The sequence below is a fragment of the Narcine bancroftii genome, chromosome 9 (genome assembly GCF_036971445.1).
Source record: "Narcine bancroftii isolate sNarBan1 chromosome 9, sNarBan1.hap1, whole genome shotgun sequence".
Lineage (NCBI taxonomy): Eukaryota > Metazoa > Chordata > Chondrichthyes > Torpediniformes > Narcinidae > Narcine > Narcine bancroftii.
Window position 1 is genome coordinate 91,336,277 of NC_091477.1, and position 18,450 is coordinate 91,354,726.

At 40.3% G+C, this 18,450-nt stretch overlaps 1 protein-coding gene and 1 long non-coding RNA gene across 5 annotated transcripts in view; one reads left to right on the top strand and one right to left on the bottom strand.

The window, feature by feature from the left end:
- The window catches only part of si (sucrase-isomaltase), a 244,673-nt gene that overhangs the window by 156,216 nt on the left and 70,007 nt on the right, over positions 1 to 18,450 (bottom strand). The window contains exon 3 of one of the 4 annotated variants that reach the window (XM_069896810.1): positions 15,184 to 15,294. The exons of 2 other annotated variants lie outside the window; for them this stretch is intronic. The gene's annotated coding sequence lies outside the window, so the exon portion shown is untranslated. Of the gene's footprint in view, positions 1 to 2,173; positions 2,418 to 15,183; positions 15,295 to 18,450 lie in introns of those variants that run through there. One more of the 4 variants, XM_069896808.1, reaches the window with a different exon arrangement.
- On the top strand, positions 1,747 to 17,472 carry LOC138742436 (uncharacterized). Its single transcript, XR_011344164.1, has 3 exons — positions 1,747 to 2,027; positions 12,440 to 12,541; positions 14,394 to 17,472. It is a non-coding gene; the product is annotated as an uncharacterized lncRNA (long non-coding RNA).

The following is an 18,450-nucleotide window of genomic DNA, read 5'->3' on the forward strand; positions in this document are numbered from 1 at the left end:
GGAATTCAACTGTCCAGGAATGCAGAAGTCTCAAAAGGTTACAAATGTAGCCAGATCATCACAAGCTCTAGTTTCCCATCCATTGAATATACCGATGTCAGGTACTGCCTCAAGAAGGCAGCCAAGATGATAAAAGACCACCATAATCTGAGTCACCACCTCTTCTCACTGCTACCCTCCAGCAGATACTTGAAGACCAGCACCTCAAGGCTGAAGAACAACAACTTCTTTCTAACAGCCGTCAGGCTCTTCCACCCCACCTTGTTACATTATTACTCCAACACCACAAAAGTATTGCCTGCACTATTGCCAACTTTTATTTTGCATGAGCATAACTGTGAAAATGTGTAATCTTTATTGTCTCTTCTTTATTCAATTATGTATATAATTAAGTTGTAGTTGTTTTCATTTTGTGTTATGATGAAGTACCACTCAGCTGCATCAAGAATTCCATTACATATATACATGAAAATAAATTCATTATCATTGCCCATTTCAGCTGGGTCTGAGGCAGCACAATGATGTGGGCAGAAGTGGGGGTATTTGGGTGGAGCGAGGGGATGGGAAGAGCCTGTAGTCTGGGGACAAAGATAGGTATAGGATTTCAAGCTACAAGTTCAGGAAGCAGTTTACATCTTTCTTTTTCAATATCCACTTAACCTTCAAAAAGCAATGTCATCTACGATGATGCCCCAAGCAGGCCTTGCAAGAGATTGAAAGTATATTAATGTCACACAATGAATTTTGGTAATTTCACTTCTTATGGTGGACTAGCTATCGAGCCTTCAAATTCTAAGCTTATCTGTGAAACCTCCAGCAAAGTGTGCGGTGGCACACCTAATTAACTGTGAGACAAGGCTCAAGTTATCACTTGATCAGGATGGAGACGGTCTCCCCTACCCTCCTGAACAAATAAGGTTGAGAGGTGACAAGAGGAATACAAAATTATGAGGCAGGTAACCAGAATCTGTTTCACATGGCACAGTTGTCAAAAACGAAGGGCAAAGGTTTGAGGTGAGAGGGAGGTGGTTTAAAAGAGCAAGTCCCCCCCCCCCCCACACTATCTAGTTGGCATCTGAGTGAACTGCCATGCAGAGGTAGAGTTGTCAAAAATGAGGGGCAAAGGTTTGAGGTGAGAGGAAGGTGGTTTAAAAAGAGCAAGTTCCCCCCCTGTCATGTACCGGAAGTCACGTGGTACGAGAGAGAGATAAGAACACAAGCAGGAGAACAAAGGAAACGGGAGAATAAAGACCCAGAGAAGTTTACCTGATAAAATTTGTGTTTAATGTTTTATTAACTTCACATTTCGGGCCACAAATGTGACACCCCCCACACTATCTAGTTGGCATCTAAGTGAACTGCCACAAAGAGGTAGAGGCACATCGACAGGTACTGGAATTGCCAAGGCACAGAACGATGTGGAATGAATGCAGGCAGGTGGGAAAAGCAAACAAAGGCCTGCATGAACAGTAAACTAAATGGCCTTGTTTGTATGATACACCATATCCTGACGAGTCACAGTAACAGCAGTAAAAATCCTCCAAATTTATTCGGAGAGGTAACTAAGTTCAAGACTGTTCCCGAACTAGCTCACATAAAGGCCTAGTTACAGACCAAATTGGAAAGATGGCATAATTTGCATGCCAAACATTAGACTCTCAAAGCAATCTATCCCAAGTTCCCAGAGATGACATCAGTGGACATAAGGAAGCGGTCAAGCATGTGATCAAAGGCTCCTTGTATGAAATGCAACAATCCTGGCTGAACCTTCATGGCCCACCCTCACCGTGAGCAAAGATTGGGGATGGAATGAGCATGCACTCCCTCCCACCGCCTGGGTCACCACCCGCCCCCTCTGCAGATGACGGCCGAATTGGAAGAGCCCACCACGTTAGGGAGAGGTGACGGGAATGAAGACGACTGCCGGCTTGTGCAACTCGTCACGCTGTCGTTTTCTGAGCAACGTTGCGCCTCTTTCACGGCGCAAGGAGCCCCTTCGCTGACAACAAGAGGTCAAAATGCAGAGGGTAAATTCCAGCTCCGAGGCCGTGCGTGTAGAAATGAACCCCTCACGCACTGGGGACAGATCCAAAGTATCTTTTTTAAATCCTCTGTGTTACGTATGGAACTTAACCTCACAGTCCAAAAAAACCCATTGATTCCCGGCACAAACCTGCCACTCATTCAGGTACGAGCGCACCAACTCCCTGCTCTGCCCACTTGACTTGGCTCCTAACTTCCACGAAGTTGGAGCTCCCGTTAAAACTCCCGACGCCTGCGCCGTTGACAAATCGTGCAGTGAGACTCCGCTTATTGCGATTAATCTTCCCTAATCACCAATTTATTCCAATCGCCCTTTGGGGCCGCTGGGTGTGAAATGTGTGTATGCATTAGACGTCCTCATGTAATAATGGTGCTTCTCAACATGGAGGAGACACTCCTTTCCCCAGAATCAATATTAAAGCTGGAGGTCGGTGGAACACAAATCTCTTAAATGCAGGCTAAAATTAAACCTGCTTACATCAGCGAACCACTAAATATAGGTCTTCATGCCAGGCAGATGCGTTGTTCCCCTGCGCCTTGCTGCTGGTGTCTTGCAAATGAAAGATATTTCACATTGTCTTCTCATTCAGAAAACAAGCGGAGAGAACTGAAAATGTTTGTGTGTTCCTTTTCTCGTCACTTTATAAAACATTTGTTCTTGAAGAGCTCACTAAAAACATTCGGCATTCAAAAACTAAAGGTTGAAAAGATATTAAGAACACCTGGGAATATCAGTCAAAAGGAGCACAGATTATTTGGAAATCTCAGATTACTTTGGTACTTGTATGGGACAATTGCTTAGCCACTTTGCGTGACAGGGTATGTGCTTTGAAATAATGTTATTTATTTCATTGCAGTGATACTCTTAGCAATTTATTAACTGCTGAGAAGGGGTTAACATTGTCATCAGAATTTTTTTTAAATAAGGCTTCCCACAGAATAAGTACTGTATAAAAATTGCATGGAATAAAAGTATGTTCAATGAGACAAAACTTATTAGTTTTATATTCAACCTACACAATAATTATGGTTAATTCACAGTAATTACTGCAGGTGATTTCATGGACTATCAATAATTCCCATATTAAAAGGGTGTAATGAAATAAACACAATGCTGGAGAAACACAGCAGCAGTGTCCTTTATAGAGCAAAGATAAAAATACATAACGGATGTTTCAGGCTTGAGCCCTTCATCAACCTATTGAAAAATATCAGCTGATGCCTGAACAAAAATAAATAAAAAATAGTGCATGAAAAGTTGAAGTAAGGCAGTGTCTTTGGTTCACTGATTATTCAGGAATCTGATAATCAGCTGCGAAGAAGCTGACCTTGTCCAACTGAGTGCTGGTCTTTAGGCTCCTGTACCTTTTTCCTCAATGGTAACAGAGTGAAGAGGGCATGGCCTGGGTGGTGAGGGCTTTTGAGGATAGAGGCTGCTTTCTTAAGGCACGATCTCTTGTAGATGTCCTTGATGAAGTGAAGTCTGGTGCCTGTGATGTTGCAGACCAAGTTAACAACCCTCTGGAGTTTTTCTTGTCCTGAGCATTGGCACATCCAGACCAGACAGTGATGCAACCGGCCAAAATGCTCTGCATGGTACACCTAAAGAAGTTTTTGAGAGGCTTCCATGACATACCGAATCCCCTTAAATGCCTCACAAAGTATAGCCACTAGCAAGCCTTCTTTATGATTGCATCAACATGGAGGCTCCAGTACAGATCCTCAGAGATGTTGACATCCCAGGTATGTAAAGTTCTTGACTCTCTCCACTACTGAGCCCTTGATGAGGATTGGATTATGTTCTCCTGATTTCTTCCTGATGTTTACAATCATTTTCTTGGTTTTGCTAATGCTGAGTGCAAGGTTGTTGGTGCAACACCACTCAACAAGCTGATCTATCTCTCTCCTTCATGCTTTTTCATTGCCGTTTGTGATTCTGCAGGTGAGTGACTATGATGTCATAGCCAGTTGTCAGGTGAACAGGGGGGTCAGCACAGTTAGAAATCCTTGAGAAGGGTTCCTGGGGATGCAAAAGTTTTCGCCAATAGCTCCCAAACTTTTTGAATGGAAGTCCCACTAATTCAATTCCCATCTCCACCTCATAAATCCCTGATGACATTAAAAAAAAATACTTCTTTTAAGAAATTCTGGGAAGTACAAGTATTAGAAAGCATTTCAAAATTTTATTTATTTATATATATACACACACACACACACACACACACACACACACACACACACACACACATTAATATATTTATTAATATCTATTTCAATGAACTTGCTGATTAAATTACTTCAACTTTATTAAAACATCACAGATTATCCCCACCACAACCCAGGCAGCAATGCACACAATGTTAGCAAATTTTCTGATACCATTTAAAGTAAAAGATGCTTTGTTTAACGAAGTAGTAAAATGGCTACTAGACTAAATTGATGCAAAACCATCAGATACAGAGTTGTCCAGGGATACAAATGTTAAATTAGGCATTTAAATCAGCAAGGATTTTTTTTTTTTAAATGACCTGTATAAAGTTTATAGCTTTGTTTTTAGACTGTATACTGAGTGAAGTTTGATTTGGTTTAGTTGATGATCAAATTCAATTTGTAATTGATCACACAAACCCTTCCATTGGATCTTGCATATAAAATGATGGCAAGTATAGTCATGCGAGCAAAGGATGCTAAATAATTTCAACCAATGGAAGGAACAAATACTCTGTAGTCAGATACCAGTACCAAAGGCTAAAATTCCAACACATACTGGTAAGATTAGTATGAATAGACACAGTGCAAACCATTCCTTCAACATGTACTCTATGTCAATCACAACAACACGATTGAGTGGCGGAGTTAGTATAATGGTTGAAACAATGCTATTACAGCACCAATCACTTCAGTTCAAAACAGCTGTGTCTTTAAGGACTTTGTACATTCTCCTGTGATGTGAGTGGGTTTCCTCCAGTTGCTCTGGTTTTCTTCTACCCTCCAAAATGTACAGAGTTGTTAGGTTAATTGGGTGTCATTGAGTGGCATGGATTTCATGGGCTGAAAGGGTCTTCTGCTGCGACATATTGTCATGTTTTTGTAAAGATTAACAACATCTAAGCTTTCAGAAAGGGCAGATACCCTTAGCATGCAGGTCTAAAACCAAAGTAATCATTCAATGTGATTGCTTTATTACTTCATTAAAAGAAAATAAAAGAGGAAGTCACCATTAATAAAATTAGAAAGAACAATTGAATGACACCAAACTGCAAGACAAAGTATGTATGCATTTATATGACAAATCAGCAGTGTTCAGTTATAAATAAGGATTCATATATAACTAGCTACAGTGAACATAATTATTTGCAAGGAAGGTCAGATATAATATTCAGTTTGGTGCAGGGGTAAGCAAATGGAACTAGCAATGGGTGCAGCTGATCTTAAATAACTGATACCAATGGGTGTTTCAAGAGTTACAATGAGTTACATAAATGTATGCAATACATAAAAGTTCTGGAGAAACTCAGCAAGTTACCCAGCATCTATAGTAAGTAAAGAGTAACCAATATTTTTGGCTTAAGCTCTTCGTCAATGTACAAGTAAAAGACAGGCAGGCCCATAATTTATGTCTGGAAGTGTCATTATTATTATTCCAAATGGTCACAGCTGATCATTGCAACATCAGTGAGCACATCATGGCAAATGCCCACGCAGAGATAATTTAATCTTCATCATGTTACTGAGAATCAAGTGACTTCAAACATTAACTCACATGGCTAAATGGCTCTCATGAATAACCCACTACCTAATGCAGAGGTTAGAAGATTTTCTTGACATTGAATGTCATCTTTCCTGAGTGATCAACCCTACAGACATCTTCTGCAGCCAACTCTCCACTGTGGTTTCATCAAGGGTTACACATTTCTTCCCTATCTCAATTGAAATCCTACCACAATCCTTACAATGAAAATTATACAAAATCCAGAAATGATGTAGGGAACACCAGTGGACTTCTGAAAATATAGGTTCAGTAACTGCATCAGTTCAGGAATTCCACAGGTAGGTACAGCTCATGCAAGACCATTGTCTTATGTTTCACAACCTAGCAATCTGGCCTTCATGCATTACGCAGAGTCAAATCCTAAAGGACATGATGTACAGGCTGCAGCAACATACTCTTTTATTTTCTTTTAATGAAGTAATAAAGCAATCACATTGAATGATTACTTTGGTTTTAGACCTGCATGCTAAGGAAATGATAGGAAAGGCTATCAAGGAAATATTCTTGTAGATTACTTGCAGCTTCGCCTTTCAGCAGAGTGGAAGAGAGAGGCTTTCACTACAAGGATAATAAGAGACTCCTTCATAAAGAGATGATTTTTATGGTAGTTCCCTTGCACACTTTCTTCACAGTCCTATCTTTAACAGTAATATTGTTCTCTCGGTCAAGAGAGCCAAATGACACAATAATTCCCTACATATTAGATCCATAGAACACTACAGCACAGAAAACAAGTCATTCATCACTTCTAATCTGTGCAGAAAACATCCTACCGCTAGTCCCACTGACCTGTACCAATTCCATAAACTTCCAGACCTTGCCCATCCATGTATCTATCCAATGAATCTTTAAAACTTGAGTGAGTCAGCACACTGGCAACATGCATCCTGATGTTGTGTTTTTGCCACCAAATACAACCTCATTCATTCAACCAATGGACCAAGGTGCAATAGCTACGTTCAAAGCGTATTATTTACACCAAACGTTTGCCCAGGCTGTTGAATCAACTGAATATGGCCCAGCGCTCCATGAGTTTTAAAAAGGTTTTAACATTCTAAATGCTGCAGCATTGGAAGAAGTCACAAGGCAATGCCTTAATGGCATTTGGAAGAAAGTTTTGAAGGCACTTTCGAAGACTATAACAAAGATTCTGCTGTAGATGAAATACATAATAAGGTATTAGTGCTTGAGAAGCAGCTCGAACTGGAACTGGGTTAAGAGGACAATCATCAGCTTGTTGGCATTGAGGCTGAAGAGCTTTCTAATGAGGAGCTTTCTTATGAGGAGCTGATCGAACTGGAGGACGCAAGAAAAAAAACTGAAGCAGAAGTTATACCCGAGGCACCAATAAAGTTTACAGCAAAAAAACTTGCAGAGGCACTTGCTGCTATCAATAGTGGTGTACAGATGTTAGAAGAAATGGATGTCAATGACAAGATATGTGCAAGAGCCAACAGGATGCTCTTGCTTGCTAAAGAGAAATTTACATTTAAAAGAAGAAGCAATCTGTCCAGTCAAATATTGATCTCTTCCTGAAGACTATACTTGTTAAACCATCAACAAGTGTCAATGCCCAGTGCCTTCAACAAGTGTTGATGACGTAATGCGTTTTACGAGCTTTTCTCAGCATCATCAGAAGAGAGTGAAATTGATGATCCTGTTGCTTTAGCAGCCACACCATCCAGCAATTAATTTTAGTTCAATGCTTCAAACATTCTTCAGGCCCAGTGTGCTTTCAACTGTGTACATTAATGTTTGTTTCAGTGTGGAATAAAGGTATTCAACACTTAATTATTAAAAAAATAGGTGCGATATTCTTTTTGGACTTAAGACGGGACTGTCGGACATGAGCCCATCGTAATTTGAGGACTACCTGTATTTGTAAATTGCCATCAGCCTTTTTCAATGCACGTGTAAATTTGTTCCAGAAGAAAAAAAATGTCATTCATGGAGTTACTCTGTCATTACAGCAAAGAAAGTCTCTGATAGACATTATAAAATAATGACACAAGATCAATAATTTGCAGTGAAAGTATAGCAGGAGCAAAATATTACAGGAGCTGCACAGACCCTAATTGTTCTATCTTTTATAATTATTGTCTCTTTCTATACAGTACTACTGAAATTATTTTTTTATATAGAATACTTTATGACTGCAGAAATTAAGAATATAGGTGAATGTGAACATTGTACTTCGATATTTAACAATAAATTCATTAATATCAATTCTCAATATTGCACAATTCCTCACCAGTGAGAGATATAAACCAACTTGAGTGGACGGATTTTACTTGGGATGTGCAAAGTTGACTCCAATACTCCTTCCCATTGATCTACTCGCATAGGAGAGTGTTGTATATCAATTCGATTACAGTGAATAGCCAATTATTTCTTTCATGACAATCTTCACCAACTCACATTGTGGCATCCAAACTCCATTTACTATTCCTTCAAGTGAATTGATTAGCACCACCAAGGGACACTACCATGGTTCATTGACACAGATCAGGGCAGAGAAGGATGTCAAAACAATTAGAGAAATATTCCACAACAAGAATGCAAGAAACAGGTCGTGTTTACCCCAATCTCTGTCAATAGGTATTTGAGGGCTTTGCATTCATTAACCTGGAATATTTTCTCTGTTTTACTCTCTCAATGGATGATTCCCCATCTGCTGCGTATTTCATGCATTTTCTATTTAATTTGAATGTCCAGCACCTTCAGTATTTAGGTCTTGGAACAATTTCATCTCCTAGGTAATGGGCAGATGGAGATTGAGGAGACAATCAGAGACAAGATCAAGGAATCTTGATTCAAACTATCAATAAACAGGAAGCTAGTGAAGATCGGGAAGGATGGGATAAGTTGGAACAAGGACTCCTGAAGAAGAGGAATTTTTGAGAAAGAAACCAAACCTTTTGAACTTTATGGAGGTTGACAAAAGGAACATAATGAAGAGAATGTTTCTAATAATCACGTTTTTAAATGGCAAAGCAGTGACAGAATTGTTTCTTTTCAATAATTGTGCCAGGGAACATGGACCGATAATGTTGTAGAGGTAGCAATAGATGGATTGTGTAGATTTCATATTTGTGACATGATGAATTAGCACTCTTTAGAATCTCTATACAGAGTGGTCAAAGCTGAAAGAGCAGCAAGGGAGTTGGATACAATCAATATAATGAGCTCATGGATAGCTTTGAAAAGAACTATTGTATAAATTACATGTTTCCCACATGAGATAAAAAGCAGATTTGAGAGGACATCCAGCACCCATTTGATGTAAATGGAGATTGGGCCTGTAAGAGGGCAAGTAGCACATGCTGACAGGAAGTGGTATAAAATGTCCAAATTGGCTTATGACACTGGTTCTGTGTAGCAGAACTGAGGGAGGCAAGGCTACTATCTCCCATCTTGACAAGTTTTTACAGGAGCTCAATTGAAAGTGATCTGTCTGGCTATGTGGTAGAGTAGTTGAAAAACTGGACTGGAAGTCAATACAGAGGATCATCAATACAGCCAAGAAGATCATTGGGGTCTCCCTTTTGCTATTTGTGACATTTACCAGCAGTGTTGATAAAATAGGATTCAAGTGAATTATTGATGACCCTTTCCCTACAACACAATATCTTTGACCCACAACCATCAAGGAGGTGGTACAGGAGCATCAAAATCTGGACTGCCTGGCTGTAAAATTGCTTCTGCTTATACCTGTAACCAACTAAATCATTCCCAAATATCTATTTTATTATCTTGTGACAGCCTACCGCCACGGCGATTGAGCCAGCGCTCTGGGCGGTGAGCTCAACCAAAGGCCAGCAGCAACACTAGCCCCACCAAGCAAACCCACAGGTGACTGGCAAGGGCAGCTTAAAGGGCAGCGACCCCAAAATGGCACTGGCCTTGCTGTGCAGCCAAAAGACAGGGACAGCACATGGGGAAGAAGGGCATTGTTATGCAGGAAAGTACCCACGTGCGGAAAACCCACTTTTGTTATGCATGTTGTGACATTAGCCAAGGAAGCCATGACAGGAACAGTGCAAGTATAAAAGACAGGCCTGAGCCCTAATAAAACTCAGAGCTTAACCTGAGTAATGGCCATGATGGTTGCCCACCAAGACAACCTCCTGTACATTTGGGACTGCCAGTCTGGATGATGCTTCCTCATGGACACAGGAGCAGAGGTCAGCATCCTGCCCCCTTTGGGACAGGACACCAGGAACAAACAGTTGGGCCCCACACTGAGGGCTGCCAACATCAGCACGATTCAGACCTATGTTACCCGCAAGGTCCAACTGCAGTTAGGAGGCAGCTTCTTCTCGTGGATGTTCACACTGGCCGGAGTGGAACAGCTGCTCCTCGGGGCAGACTTACTGCGCGCCCACAGCCTGCTAGTGGACCTCTAGGAAAGAAGACCTTTCAAACCTCCCCTACCAAAGACACTAGGCTCCCAGCACTCCACCTGGAGTCCGTTCAAAGCTCAGACAACGAATACGCCAGGGTCCTGGTCGAGTTCCCTGCAGTGCTCACCACGGTGATTCCCCAACATTGAGTACAGCACCACATCCTGACGCAGGGCCCATCACTCCATGCAAGGGCAAGATGCCTTTCTCTGGAGAAGCTCCAGCTGGCAAAAGAGCAATTCAGGAAGCTGGAGGAGCTCAGCAACTTATGGCAGTCAGACACCCCATGGTCTTTGCCCCTGCTCATGCTACCCAAAGCAAATGGTGGCTGGAGACCATGTGGCAACTACCACTGGCTTAATGAGGCCACAACACCAGATCGATACCCCGTGCCGCACATCCAGGACTTTGCAGCTAACCTGCATGGATCTTCTCCAAGGTGGACCTCGTGTGAGGATATCATCAGATCTCGGTACACCCCAGTGATATCCCCAAGACCGCTATCATCACTCCATTTGGCTTCATCGAATTCCTCTGAATACTGTTCAGGCTGAAGAATGTCGTATAGACCTTCCAGCGACTCATGGACACAGTGAGCCGAGACCTAGACGACACTTTCGTGTGCCTGGATGACATGCTGGTGGCAAGAAAGAACCAACAGGAACAGATAGTGCACCTCCGCAACCTCTGCACCTGACTGAGCGAGTTCTGCCTGATGATCAAGCCAGCCAAATGCCAGTTCCGATTGGAGGCCACTGACTTCCTGGGCCACAGGATAACCAAGGAAAGAGCCACACCGTAAAGTGGAGGCTATCTGGAAATTCTCCAGGCCCAACATGACCAAGCAACAACTGGATTTGTGGGGATGATCAATTTCTATCACAGGTTATTCCTCTCAGCTGCCCAGATCATACAGCCCTTGTTCGTCTGGATAGGAGGCGATGCAAAAGACATCCCCTGGAATGAGGAGTCAGCGGAAGCCTTCATGAAAGCCAAGGAAGCCCTAGTGGATGCCGCTGTCCTGGCACATCCCAGGTCAATCACTCCAATGGCACTGATGGTGGATGCCTCAGGAACAGCGAATGGCGGAGTTCTGGAGCAGCAGATCAAAGGAAGTTTGTGGCCGCTGGCTTTCTTCAGCAAATATCTGCGGCCTCCAGAACTGAAATACAGTGCTTTTGACAGAGAGCTACTGGCACTGTACTTAGCCATTCACCACTTCAGGTACTTCCTAGAGGGCAGGTCCTTCAAATCTTTCACAAATCACAAACCCCTGACTTGCACCTTGGCTAAGATCTCGGACCCCTGGTTGACCTGCCAGCAATGATACTTGTCTTACATCTCAGAATATACCACAGATGTAAGGCACATCTCTGGCAAGGACAACGTGGTGCCTGACTCACTGTCCAGGCAAAGTATCTATGCGCTATCAAGGGGAGTGGACTTTGTGGCACTGGCACAGGCTCAGCAGAAAGATGAGGAGATGCCAAAAAAATACAGAACTGCTATATCAGGACTGCAACTCCAGGAGGTAACACCACCCTCCCGTGTGACATAGCCACCAGTCAAGTCAGACACATCGTCCCGGCAGCTTGAAAATGATAGGTTTTCAACTACATCCACAGACTGGCTCATCCATCCATCAGGACCATGGTCCGGCTGATGGCCAGCAAATACGTTATGCAGGAAAGTACCCACACATGGGAAACCCACTTTTGTTATGCATGTCAGCCAAAGGGGGCTATGGTGGGAACAGTGCAAGTATAAAGTCAGGCCTGAGCTCTAATAAAACTCAGAGCATAACCTGACTATACTACCTGTGTGTGTGTCTTCTTTCGAGTGGTGTGCGGTTACAATCTATCTATCCTGTACACACACACATTATTGTGTACTGTGTATGTATGAGCACCATGGTCTGGAGAAATGCTGTTTTGTCAGGTTGTATTTATACGGTCAAATGTTAATGAACTTGAACTGAAATATTTGCAGTTTCCAGATCATGTCTGGAATATGATGAACTATGGACCTGAAGGACACCATTCTGGACATGGATTAAAATGCCTTGATAAGAATGGTTGTATAACCATGTTGTCCTGGAGCTGTCTCATTAAACCATAAAAACATCCCCAACTTCTTCCTTGCTCAGCCTCATCCAAAACATTACCAATTTGTCATCTGTCTTATTGTTGAAGCTAACCTATTTCCCCTCCTCTCACAACAGTTAATCTGCAGAGCTGCACTTGATTCGCTCCTCACTCTTAATGGCAAGATTCCTTCGAGGTTCATGAAGTCAATGAGTTGAGTTTTCGAAAACAAGCTTCAGGTATGATCACACTTCTGATTTTGTGTTAATTTCAAATAAAACTTTGCTCTTCTTGATGATAAATTAGAGATTGTTGTGATTTTTACATTATTCTAGATTTGGTATCAATTGGACAACCGGTCAATAGAGAAGCAATTGAGTAACTGACAGAGAAATCAATATGCATGTGAAAGTGAAACTTATGCCAAACAAAAAAAAAACCTTATGCCAACATATGCATCAATGGCAACAGTTACCTTTTTTAAATCAAAATCAATATTACTCTAAGTGAGGGAGGCTCAACATATTTTGTAATAGACTTGAAACATATCAGAATATCCTTTACCAGAAACATGCCTTCAATTTCCTTTTGTTATGAATCTTCTTGTCTAGCAATGATACCAGTTCAAAACGAAGCTATTAATAAGGAAAATTGGCCTCTATTAATGCAATAATTGTCCCTGGTTATCCTATTATTGTGGGTATTTTTGCACTAAAATTGGAAATAAAAATGCTGAATGTTTAATTATCTATTTCTCAGGGATAATTGGAAGCAGCAGCCACACTGTGGGAAATGTTAAGACTTTTCTCATGGGTGTCATAATAAGCTATGCAATAGAGGCAGATGAATCAAAAGTATACTGAACTTGAGAAGAAAATAACATATCTGGTGGCACTACAAAGTGAGTCATATTGTGAATTAATAAGTATAGTTAACAAAGGTTAAACATGAACTTAATATGCTCTTTACCAAGAATTCAAAGTTTCTCTCCCTTCAGGCAAGATAATGCTGACATGATTAGGCAGACAAGAGAGGAGCAAAAGGGCCTCCAACACAAGGACACAAAATGTTGCCAGTGACATCTTAGATTATAAAATCATAAGGCAATAACACAACTAAAGGGAAGTGTGTACAATATTTAAGTCATTTTATGAACAATTATATTTATTACGACATAGACCAGCAGCAATAGAAATTCACCAAAACAATCGTATCTTCAAAACAATTTTTATTAATTACCATTAATAATATAAAATCTTACTTAACTCTAAACTTAACCACAACTATGTGGTGTGTGTGTATGGATTACCCAAACCATTACAGCTTAGGTACAATTCTGAAAAGTCAAATTCAAAGTTCAGTCTTTGGAATCTTGTGTTGAAACTTAGAATCTTTAAACTGATGTTCAGAAGTAATTATGTAGTTGAGACACCGAGTCATCAGACTTCTCAAAACTCACAAATTCTTGTCGAGTTGATTTCAGAGAAATCTTTCTTCATACGAATGATTTGTCACAGCTCCCCTGTTTCTTGTTATGAGACTTGTAATCTCACAGACTTGTAATTTCACAGACCCAGGCAAGTAACCATCAAAATGGTCATGATCCAGAAACAAGAATGATCTTGCTTTATTTGACCAGGTATAGGTCCATCAGAAGTGACTATTACAATGGCCACGGTATTACTGCTCTCTTTTGACAAAGAGAAACAGCAGGAATGACCATCTCTGCCTGATGTCACTTTAATTCTGTCTTCCCAGATGATTTTCTGATGGAAAAAATGCTTGAGCAATTCTGGCACTTTTAGTTTCTTAGTTTCAATTTCTCCAAAAGTACTGGTCATGGCAGATGGCCTCCTGTTTGTTTGAACGGGGGTCTTACTTTGCAAACAGTTGATTGTTTCAACCTTTCAATTGAGAACAATAACAAGCGGCTTCATCTATGAATTATGTTGTGTGTGTGATTTCTTGTCCAACCCACAAAGTAACTTTACTAAAAAAAATGTTATAACATAAAGATTAATAATAACATAAGCCTATAACATATAAATCAGAAATGAACAGAGATTTCTCAAATACAGTTTTTTTTTACAGATGGCAGTTCAACAAAGGTTTGAAATGATTACTGGGACTTTCAGATTACAAAGGACAATGGATGGAATGAAAATAATAGAGAACCCCAGGGTTCAATATAATTGAATTTTGGTCCTAAAATATTGATAAAGAGATAATCAATGCTCAGAATTATGTGTTCTGTCATCTTTGACATGAGGACTCATTAAAAATAACTTTCATATCTGTCCTACCTGTGGGAGGAACAGATCTTGAACATTGCAGTAATTAGAAATGAACATCAGTGTTGAATTTAAATGTTAAACTTTTGATGAAAATATTATTGAATAGCCTGGAGGAAATTGTTCTTGTGATTATTAAAGAGAAAAGATAGTATTTTTCAAGAAGTATCCGGCATCCAAGTATTTTCTACAGAAATTATTGGTAGTGGTTCATTTGCTTTGTCAAGTGGTAGTGTTAGTATGTTCAGTTTGGAAATACAACTGGTTTGACTCTGCTACTCTTTCAAACATTCTAGAACTGTGCAATATTTCAAATAAGAACAAAGTATTAGAAATACTCAATAGATCTGACAGCATTTATAAAGATTGAAGCAGAGGTAATATTTCAGATCAATGACCTTTCATCTGAACTCAGAAAAGTGTTGTGCCAAATATTAGATGTGCATGGTAAAAGATCAAATGCTTGGCCTGACTCAAACTGTTAATTGCAAAGACAAAGAACAAACACTCACAGCATGCACAGTATACCAGCAATACTCAATAAGCCACAAGATAATCAGTCTGTTAAGTTATGTTCTCTGAGTCCAAACCTAGGGTTTTTCCATTTTGAGTATTAGTCCTCGTTTCTCATCTCATCCTCACTTGTTGTGGTTCTGGCATTTGACCTTTGGATTTTGATGTACAGTATATGAATTCTAAAGCTGTAAATGATACAAAATTTAGAGAAAGTGAGAACTAGGTGGGTTAAAGCAAAAGATGAGCAAAAAAACTAGAGAAGGTTGCAGGGGGATCTGATACAAAACCTAAAGGGTAGAAAAAGAGAAAAATGAACAGAAAAGATAGAGATAAATAAGTCTCTAGTTATTGATCATAGAAGATCATTAACTAAATGACATGGAATAAATCTGATTGGGCAAAAGAACCAAGACTAACATGAGGATTTACATTTTCACAAAGCACTACCCAGAAAAAGACATGTTCATATTTTGGGTTCGAGTACCTGTAGTCTTTTACTTATGAAAGAAGTTTGAATTGTGTTTAATAGATAGTTGGATAAATATAAAAACAAATGACCTTACACGGCAAAAGAGTTTGGAAGGAGGAGAGAAACCAACTGATTGTTCTTAAATTTAAATTAAATTATTTTTTAAAATTAACTATACAGCACGGTAACAGGCCATTTTGGCCCACAGCCCATGCTGCCCAATTACACCCAATTGACCTACACCCCTGGTATGTTTTTGAATGGTAGGAGGAATCCGGAGCTCCTGGGGAAAACCCATGCATAGATGGGGTAAACATATAAACTCTTTACAGTGTGGGATTCAAAACCCGGACCTAATCGCTGGCTCTGTAAAGGTGTTGCACTAACCACTATGCCAACAGTCCAGTGATGCTGTTACAACAGAGAATAGACAGATGACTTGCCTATTCTGTGATGTTGCCTTGCAGGGCCAGTAAAAATATACAATGGCCACTGTGAGAAAGAGTGTGTTGAAGCTAAACAGCAATATTCAGAAACAAAAGGCAGCAAAGTGCTGGGAGATCTTAAAAAAAATCTATAAATTGCTGGACAATACACAGAGCTTTATTATCTGCTGAGAGTAAAATGTTTCTAAGAGCTCATGTTTCAGGCCAATGACCTTTAGGCAAACTGGTTGATGACCTGAAATATTAACCCTTTTTCTGTCACTACAGATGCTATTTGGCCTGTTGATTATTTCCAGCATTTTCTTTTCTTTCAGCATCCACAAAATTAGCACCGGTGCTCTCAAAATTTTCTCCTATGTTTTCTGTCAGAAAAACAAGTAATTTAATGCCTGCAAATAAATGTTTACTCAGAATCACTTAAGTGGCTACATGTTTAGAAAATTTATTAGACTGTCAACACTTCAACCTACATCGAATGTTACTTTGCTTTCACCATGGTTTCACTGTTGGTTTCCCAGAAGCTGGGGAAAACAGTACCTACTTTCCATTAAATTCAATGCCCATGATAATATTACTTAGAACCAGCAAAGAAAACAAGCCATTCAGCCCCTCTTGTCTGTGCCAACTGACCTGGTCCCATTTCATAACCCTCCTGTCCTCTCCCATCCACGTATCTATCCAAATTATTCTTAAAACACACAATCAAGCTTGCATTCACCGCATCAGATGGCAGCTCATTCCACACTCTCACCGCTCTCTGAGTGAAGAACTTCCCCCTAATGTACCCCCAAACCTTCCCCCTTTAGCTTATGACCTCTCATAATCCTTCAATCTAAGTGGAAAACACCTATTCACATCCATTCTGTCTATATCTCAAAATCTTGTAAATCTCCATCAAATCTCCCCTCATTCTTCTTCACTTCAAGGAATAAAGTTCTAGCCTGTTTAATCTTTCTCTATAACTCAACTCACTAGGATGTTACCGGGTCTTCAGGAGTTGAGTTATAGAGAAAGATTAAACAGGCTAGAACTTTATTCCTTGAAGTGAAGAAGAATGAGAAAATTGGAGAAAATTTTGAGAGCACCGGTGCTAATCTTCTCTGCACTCTTTCGATCTTACTGATATCCTGCAGTTAGGTACCCAGAACTGCACACAATATTCCAAATTTGGCCTCACCAATGTCTTAAAAAAGGCTTCCTGATTGTGTCAGAGGTTTTCATCTGGGGCTGTGTTGCTAATGGTTTGGTATGTAGTCTGTGTGGCTGGAGGCAATCCATGGACACTCAGTGACTCTGAAGGGACTCTTTTTTTCTGACTGTAAGGGGAACCAGGCACTTTCTGCTGATGGTGAATCTTTGCCACATAGCAGGCATAGGCAATTTTGTGTAATATTATATCTGTGCTTTTACATGACAATAAATAAATCTTGAATCTTCGATGGCAATTACATTATGTAATCTTCAGAGTTTACATTACTCAGTTTATTTCAACAATTGTGTGAGAGGAGAAATCATCCATATCAAATGACACGAATTGCTACTTTGCATTTAACTTAATGGCCAGAATATGTTTTATTTGTGGTATTTTATGCTTCTAAATTTAAAGACAGAATATACATGTGCCTTTGCACAATGGGCTTGCAACAAATTAAAGTCCACGGATGGTATGAGGATGAAGGAGGATTCAAAAGATGAAGGGTAGAGGGTAATTTATAAAATGTCATTTGGCGGTCAAGAGGATATTAAAATACATTTGATTCTTCAACAATATATTTCATGCATCTAAATGCGAACCATAGTTCATGATTCAAAGAGTGAAAATGTATGATATGGTTCAAACCTGCCAAAGATCCTGGACAGATCAAGGGAAACATACAACTTCATTTTGCTCAACATTTGGATTGGTCCTTTAGGGTACATGGTTGATGCAGTGACTGAACCCTGCTTTATTTTCTTGTGGGCACAGAAGCCTTTTACCATATTTTCTGAAGGAGGCTGGATGAGGTGGGTCCCACCTTCGGCTTAGCAGCAGAGGGCCCTCTAATAAGCCGGAGGCGTTGATGGCTTCTGTTGGCTTCTAGGAATTGGGTTAGAGTTGCAAGGAGGTGTGATGAAGAGCAGAGCTCCCTCCAAGCCACAGGCAATGATAGGTTTCAATGGCTTTGTGAAAATTAGGACCATTGGCCAAAGTGTGGCCATGGAGAGCAGACAGGGAGATATGGGACTGAAGATCGGTGTACAGGGCTGTCAGAGGCAGGTGTAATCCTCAACCACTTACTGTCTCTGAATGGACTTTAAAAAAAAAAATTCTATTCTTCATCTCTTTTTCTTTCCTGCAAATTTTGGGATAAATGGAAGAAGGATTTCAGATCATGGATCAAAAGAAAGAGAAAATCCTTGATCTCATGAGAAGAATTTGGCTTGAT